Below are 8516 nucleotides of genomic sequence, written 5' to 3'. Positions count from 1 at the left end.
ACGACAGGAATACATATTATATGGGTCTTTCGGTAAAGCCACAAGACGCATAGAATAAATAAAAATAGCTTTTACCCTTTCTGCCAAAAAAACACAGTTGTGTTAGGATGTGCAATCACAAAATATAAACATTTTATTAGTTGGAACCTCCTGGTTACACCAGCCCACAGGAGATTATTGTGTCCGTCCGTCGTGCAGGGAGGGGCTGGGTGGGGAGGGGCTGGGTGGGGAGGGGCTGGGTGGGGGGTGGGGCTGGGTGGGGAGGGGCTGGTCACCCCGTGGTGCCCTTATAAAACTCAACGTTTAACCTACTCACGCCGGCTTGTGCCCGCCCTCACAATCGGGCATATTTGCGGAATACACCACGCCGCGGTTGATCCTGGCCATTGACCGAGCAACCCAACGTTCCTACCAGCTCCCTCCGCAGGAATGTGTTGCAAGGATTGAAGTCGACATTAACCACACGCACTTGAACATGCAAACAGAAAACACGCTCTGATAATTATATATGGCATTGTCTTTGACACGGATTGGTCCACACCAGAGACAGCTTTCTTTAGAGCCGAGTCTCACTGCCAGTGTTAGACCAGAGGACGTTTCAAAGACAATGCCCCATACATTACCAGATAATGTCTTTTTGCTTGCATGTTCAGCACAAGCGTGTGTGGTTAATGGAGGACCATGATTCCTTGTAAAAGGTTTCTGTTTGGTGTTTCAAAATCTTAACACAAATGTTTTATTGCCAAAAAGGCTAAAAACCTATTGTTATATTCTTATCCTGGCAACAAAAGTCCCATAAGGTGCGTCATACAATCCGGAGAAGACGGTCAATGTAAGGTCAATGTTACCGTGATGTGCTTTTTGGGGCTCTGCAATAGCGGACTGTGATCGCAACCGAATGGCAAAATTCGCAGCGCTTTGCCAATCCACTGCTGGATGTCCGTACGTCACGTGGTGGTGACTGGAGTGTCCGTACGTCACGTGGTGGTGGCTGGAGTGTCCATACTTCCCCGCGCTGGTGAAGCAATAACATCCCCTCGTCATCGCTTAAAGTCACATGAGCCCCCTTTTGGACCCGTGCGCTTCACCTTTTAACGGTGCGAGTTCGACACCGACGAGCCTCGGAGAGCTGAGTGGAGTTCAAGAGAACTCGCGAACAAACACCGCCCAACGCAGAAACATCCCTCGGTTTCATCTTCCACGAAGCTCACGGTCCACCCCGAAACCGCATCCACTACGCAGACCGTGGCAGCAGTAGATGCGGATACCTGATGCACAAATGGAATCTTTAATAAAAACTTTCCAGGAGTCTGCGACTGTGGTCATCCAGAACAGAGACCGGTAACAACGTGTGACGACGCATTGCCCCGATCTATAAATACCAATAAGGAGACATCACAGCGGCGATACGACTAACTCCGCTTGCGGTCATCTGCAGGGCGTCACCCCACCCTAAATGTGAAATTGCAGTCATTGTTCTTGGGGTTTTTCCGGTAAAGTCACGTAGATAAAAAAAATTACAATTAAAATTAATAAAAGTCAAATAAAAGTAAAATAAGATAAAAATCACGACGTTTCGGAGCAGAGCCGGCCCAGCCACTAAGCGACCCTTGCAATTGCAAAGGGCCCCGTGGTCAGCAGAGGGCCCCCTAGAGTCACTGCTAGCGAGTGGGTGAAAAAAATCATACATCAAAGGGGCCTCCAACCAAATTTTGCTTAGGGCCCCCAAAGGTCTAGGGCCGGTTCTGGTTCGGAGGCAACACAAGCTTCTGTCTTCAGGTGGAACCGTCACAGCACGCTTGCTGTATCAAGTAAAAAAAAAAGATACAGCAGTCGTGCTGTGACGGTTCCACCTGAAGACGAAAGCTTGTGTTGCCTCCGAAACGTCGTGATTTTTATTATATTTTTTATTTTATTTTACTATTATTAATTTTATTTTTTTACCTACGTGACTTTACCGAAAAAACCTAAGAATATGAATCCTTGCAGTCACGAAAGCTTCAAATCTAGAATTGCAGTCATTGTCACTGCGTCTACATCGGCGTGCCGTACGAAAGCAGCCGCAGTAGCAGCAGCAGCAGAATAAGAAGAAAAAAATTAACCCGTAAAAACAAAGTTTTTCAATATAAATCCTTTATATGCGTGGCGGCTAGAGTCCTCTCGTCCTCTGGCTTGAGATGGCTGCCACCTATGGGTCAGATGATTGCTTGGCACCATTAAGCAATTGGTAATTACATATAATTTTTTGTTCCTAAAAAGTGTAAAATTTAGGATTTTTTTCACGAAAATTAATTGTCACGCACAACGAGTCTGTGTGGAAAATGTCAGCTCGATTGGATCACGGGAAGTGGGTAAAAAAACGACCAAAAGATTTGCACGGTCGTAAGCGTGCAAGCAAGCAAGCGAACTTAATATAAAGGATTTTAAAAAATAGAGCGCTGGTGAGTGAACTGGGTTCAGGATACCCACCCGGGCCCAGTAGGGATCGCTCTTCCCGTGCTCTCTGCACCCAAAGTGGCTCTCATGTGGACAGCGCGAGAGAGAGAGCGAGCTGACGGCGTCCAGCCGACGTGTCGATACAAATAGCAGGCGTTATCCATGACAATAGAAAACACGTAGATATTTTTAATACGTATTTTATATATATAGGAGAGAGAGACATGATGTTAACCGAGGCATCTGTGGACATCCGTAAAAACTACTCGACATCTGTGAAAACTACTGGACATTAAATATCGATTTAAAGCTTTCATGACTGCAGGGATTCATCTTCTTGGTTCTTTCGGTAAAGTCACGTAGAAGGGAAGTAATAAAATAATAAAAATAAAACATAATAAAATAATATAATAAAAGAATTTTATAATAAAACATAATAAAATAATATAATATAATAAAATTATTTTAATATGTTATATTATTTTATTATGTTTTATTTTTATTATTATTACTTCCCTTCTACGTGACTTTACCGAAAGAACCAAGAAGATACTGGACATTAGTAAAAAAAGAGCTTTATTGCTCATCGGATTCCTCCAGTATAAATACATTTTCTGATTCGTATACGTATATATTAAAACAGACGGGAGATTATTCGGCAAAATTATATGATACGGGGCATGCATTCAGAGACTTAAGAAACAGGGGAAATCTGTTGCAGTATTCGGAAGAGAGACAATTTGTGTGGTCAAACGACCGCCCCTGTATAAAGTAGAGCCGACACGAGGTTCGAGGGGGGGGGTCAGTCCTTTATTTCCCCCCAGTCCACACTTGCCCACAGGCCTCTCCCAATTGCCCCGAGCCCCCCGTATACAGACAAGCCCTCTCTGTTCCCGCTCGACTGCCTCCCTCCTTTGAGTGGGAATCCTCTCCATGCCCCTTAACCCACCGTCCATATCCAATCATACCCCTCACATCCCTTTAGGGGACATCCATTCAGTGCGTACGCAGGGAGGGGGGTAACCCAAATGCGTACGCTTGCGTCTGGGGGGCCTACTGACAATCTACGTACGCATAGGAATTGGGGGGGGGGGGGGGTGGGTGAAGCCTCGATAATAATACTCTTAAGTTCTTTTGGTAAAGTCACGTAGGTAAAAAAATGAAATTAAAATTAATTTTTTTAAAATGTGTCTACATTGGCCTTCAAATGAGTTAGATAGTCCGGCGGTGGACTCGGTGTTTGCTTAAACACGTTCATCTTATTAATCCTTGATCGTTTCTGCGCAGATTAAATATCGGCCGTTCTATAGGATTCGGGGGGGGGTGCGTCAAGCGAACGTACGCAGGTAGGGTGGAGAATAAAAAAATAACCCGTAAAAACAAAGTTTTTCACTATAAATCCTTTATATGCGTTTTCAATGGGCCACAACCCAGCCCACATTGGTCTTTGAAACGGGCGGCTAGAGTCCTCTCGTCCTCTGGCTTGAGATGGCTGCCACATATGGGTCAGATGATTGTCTGCCACCATTAAGCAATTGGTAATTAAATATTTTAAAAAAATTCCTAAAAGGTGTAAAATTTTTGACAAAATTTTTCACGAAAATGCATTGTCACGCACAACGAGTCTGTGTGCAAAATGTCAGCTCGATTGGATCACGGGAAGTGGGTTAAAAAACGACCGAAAGATTTGCACGGTCGTAAGCAAGCAAGTGAACTTAATATAAAGGATTTAAAAAGTCCACGTGCGTACAGGGAGGGGGGAGGGGTCAGGTTTGGACAGACTTGTGCGTACCTACTCAATGGATGGCCCCTTACACCCCCCATGAGCGTCAGGCATGAGCCACAGCCGCTGCTTACATTGGCAAGCGATGTTTGAACCGAGCTTCTCAACGCGACTTCACCAATCTCCACGCGGACCCAGTGGTGGTGACAATCAGTGCGGCTCAACAGCCTCCATGGACCGACACAGCGTTAAGAGGCCCTCCTCATTCAGCAGCAGTGGATGTGCAAAACAAGTGTGTGGAAGCTTGGGGTGTGTAACGTTTCGAGTTTGACCACGAGAAACAGGGGGCTTGTGCCGAGCAAGGGGCAATCATGAGCACCGTGTAGATGGTGGTTGCAGTCTGGAACGTGCCCAGTTTGAATTAGTTTAATCTGGCCCAATTCGTCAGCCAGTCCCAGACAAGCCCTCTCTGTAAGAAGGCGACAGATCAGGGGTCGGCAATCTGCGGCTCCAAAGCCGCATGCGGGGCTTTACGGACTGCTTCGTCACGTGGTGCTCTATTTTCTTGGATTTTCTGTTTGCACTTAGTCACATATTCACTTTAAGATGTTTTTTGTTCATGTTTTAGTTTTTTGTTTGTTGCGGTTGCACCCGATTCAAGAGCCGTAAGGCTCACAGGGCTATACCTAATAAATTAACTTGAACTTGATGTCATTCATTCACATTCATTGGGGCTCTTCAAATACTGGAGTTTTGTACCGTCTTGTTATTTTGGTTGCCAACCCCTGCGGCAGATGGTTCACATGGGTTTCGGTGCTTCTGAGTTTGGAGCGTCTCTGCGTGTGGTTAGAGCACTGGCCTCACTCAGGAGGGGTGGTGAGTTTCCAATCCCCGTCAGGAGTACTGGTACTGCTTTTATGGTGGTGTTTTTGTCCAACGGATCTATAATGTGCTGACCAAGATAAGACCAGGAATCAAACTTAGGCCGTCAGGTTCAAAGTGGAAGGTGCTAATCGCTGTACCACCACGCCACTGCTCGACTCCAAATATACGAGTAGCGTAACATATGATTTGTACCACCACACTGGTATTCTGCTATTCATGTTATTAATACAGCATTGGAGGCAGTTGAACTTTAACAATATTTGGAGACATCTCGGCATGACCCCGCCCATGCCTATGATCCTGTTCTGTGGTGGTGAGGGTTAGTGGATCACTGCACAGATGTAGATTTGAAGCTTTCGTCACTGCAGGAATCCATACTCTTTGGTTTTTTCGGTAAAGTCACGTAGGTATAAAATAAAATAAATCACGAAGTTTCGGGCGCAATTATTCTCATACTCACATGGCCCTTGGATTGCTCCCGTTGGGTTGCACTCCCTCGTCGAGGAGGCCGCTCTCCTCCTATCTTACAGTTACATGCTAATTTATCGCATTAACATCATGCTAATCTCTCACATTAACATCATGCTAATCTCTCACATTAACATCATGCTAATCTCTCACATTAACATCGTGCTAATCTCTCACATTAACATCGTGCTAATCTCTCACATTAACATCATGCTAATCTCTCACATTAACATCGTGTTAATCTCTCACATTAACATCACGCTAATCTCTCACATTAACATCATGCTAATCTCTCACATTAACATAATGCGAATCTCTCACATTAACATCGTGCTAATTTCTCACATTAACATCATGCTAATCTCTCACATTAACATCGTGCTAATCTCTCACATTAACATCGTGCTAATCTCTCACACTAACATCACGCTAATCTCTCACATTAACATCGTGCTAATCTCTCACATTAACATCATGCTAATCTCTCACATTAACATCATGCTAATCTCTCACATTAACATCACGCTAATCTCTCACATTAACATCATGCTAATCTCTCACATTAACATTATGCGAATCTCTCACATTAACATAATGCTAATCTCTCACATTAACATCATGCTAATCTCTCACATTAACATCGTGCTAATCTCTCACATTAACATCATGCTAATCTCTCACATTAACATCATGCTAATATATCACATTAACATCATGCTAATCTATCACATTAACATCATGCTAATCTCTCACATTAACATCGTTCTAATTTCTCACATTAACATCATGCTAATCTCTCACATTAACATCATGCTAATCTATCACATTAACATCATGCTAATTTCTCACATTAACATCATGCTAATCTCTCACATTAACATCGTGCTAATTTCTCACATTAACATCATGCTAATCTCTCACATTAACATCATGCTAATCTATCACATTAACATCATGCTAATTTCTCACATTAACATCATGCTAATCTCTCACATTAACATCGTGCTAATCTCTCACATTAACATCATGCTAATCTCTCACATTAACATTGCCACTTCCGTGCCCTCTTCCAGGAGGCCGCTCTCCACCTATCTTACAGTAACATGCTTGTTTCTCACATTAACATCACTAGCCCCGGCCACTTCTTTATGAGCCTTGGGCTACTCCCATTTCAAACCTTTTAAAACAGTCTGCCTCAGCAGCAGACCATGCTTTCTCACCTGATGACGGACACTTGTGTTGCCCCCGAAACGACGTGACTTATTTTACACCTACGTGACTTTATCGAAAGAACCAAAGAGTTTGCACAAATGTAATAAAATTCCCTTCACATGGGCGTCGAAGATAGAGCCATACCCTGGCCCGTCAGCAGAATGTGGGATTGAACATGTGGCCTCCATCTCTTCCCTCTGTATGGGATCGAGTGTGTTCCCCCAGCACGCGTGGGTTTTCTCCACGTCCTTTGGTTTGTTCCTCCCACATGTGTCAATATTCCCGCGTGTCTGGTTCCTGGCGTGTCTGAGTCTTTCTATTTGAGAGGCAAATGAATACTGCGCGCTGTACAAGTTAAAATCATTGTTATTGCCCCAGTGTCCTCTCGTCCTTAGGGAATATAGGAGCGATGTCAGCAGTTCTCCTGCTTCTCCTGCTGTATCTGTTCCACCTGCTGACGGTCGCTTGTGTTGAGATCGAAACGTCGTGATTTATTTTATTTTATACCTACGTGACTTTACCGAAAGAACTACAGCATACTGCTGCAGAGTCTCACTTTCTGTCCCCCCGCCCCTTCTCTACCCCCTCTTCTCTCCAGCCGATCTCTTGGATTGGACTCTCATGCTCACATGTCCTTTGGATTGTACTCTCATGGTGCTAATCTCTCATTAACGCTGCTGTTGTGCGCACATGCGGGGATGATACTCTTGTGCGGTGACGTAAGCTCATTTCATGCTAATCTCTCTCCCTAATCCCTCTCTCCCTAATCTCCCCCATTAACACAACTGACGTGCTTGCGTCCGGGGATGGAATTCCTTTCCAGCTCAGACCCCGCTTGCTTGCCCATTGCCACATATATAACCTCTTGCTGTAATAGCTCTCTCGCTGGTTCAGCAGTTCCACTGCTGGATTATTTTGTGTTGCGATCGAAACATCGTGATGTATTATTCATTTTTCTACCTACGTGACTTTACTGAAAGAACCAAAGAGTAAAGCATAAATACTTTGATATTTAGAGACAGCCAACGTTAATACAAAGCTCTCTCCAGCATTAGTGGGCATTTTAATATTATACCTCCGGGAGGTTAATTTGCTTCTTTTTTAACGTAGCTAATGCGTGTGATTAAAAACAAACTAAAACCGATCCAAGCTCTTATCAAACAGGGAGATGTGGTGCCCCAATAGAACGTGCGATGGCACAGCCGCGCACAGACCAAAGATGTCGCGATCTTGCCAAATAGAAGGGTAAAAAACCAATTATCATATTTTTCTACTTGGAAATGAGGTTCCAATGGTGTAAATGCTTACCCCGAGCTCTCAGACTCTGATGGTGCATTGTCTTTGAGTTGTGCGCCTTTTGGCGTCATCTGGTCCAACCCATGTGAGACTAGGCTCTAAGGAAAGCTGTCTCGGGTGTGGACCAATCAACTTCAAGGACAGTGCACATTATCAGAGTTATGTTTTTTGTTTGCATTATGACTGCAGGTATTGTGGTCTATGCAAACATGTCTCCTTGTAAAAAAGGTGTCAGTTTTGTTGCCAGATAGAAGGGTAAAAAATTTACCCGTAAAAACAAAGTTTTTCATTATAAATCCTTTATATGCGTGGCGGCTAGAGTCCTCTCGTCCTCTGGCTTGAGATGGCTGCCACCTATGGGTCAAATGATTGCATTGCACCATTAAGCAATTGGTAATTAAATATATAATATTTTTGTCCTAAAAAGTGTAAAATTTTGGAAAAAAAATTTCACGAACATTAATTGTCTGGCACAACGAGTCTGTGTGGAAAATGT

General features: G+C 43.9%; 1 long non-coding RNA gene across 1 annotated transcript in view; it reads right to left on the bottom strand.

Annotated features, from left to right (window-relative positions):
• LOC133356184 (uncharacterized) overlaps positions 1-8516 on the bottom strand; it is a 358360-nt gene that overhangs the window by 19622 nt on the left and 330222 nt on the right. The gene's annotated exons all lie outside the window — the stretch shown is intronic.

This window comes from Lethenteron reissneri, chromosome 53 (assembly GCF_015708825.2).
Source record: "Lethenteron reissneri isolate LAM-NWPU_2019-01 chromosome 53, ASM1570882v1, whole genome shotgun sequence".
Lineage (NCBI taxonomy): Eukaryota > Metazoa > Chordata > Hyperoartia > Petromyzontiformes > Petromyzontidae > Lethenteron > Lethenteron reissneri.
This window is presented reverse-complemented; position numbering and strand designations above follow the sequence as displayed.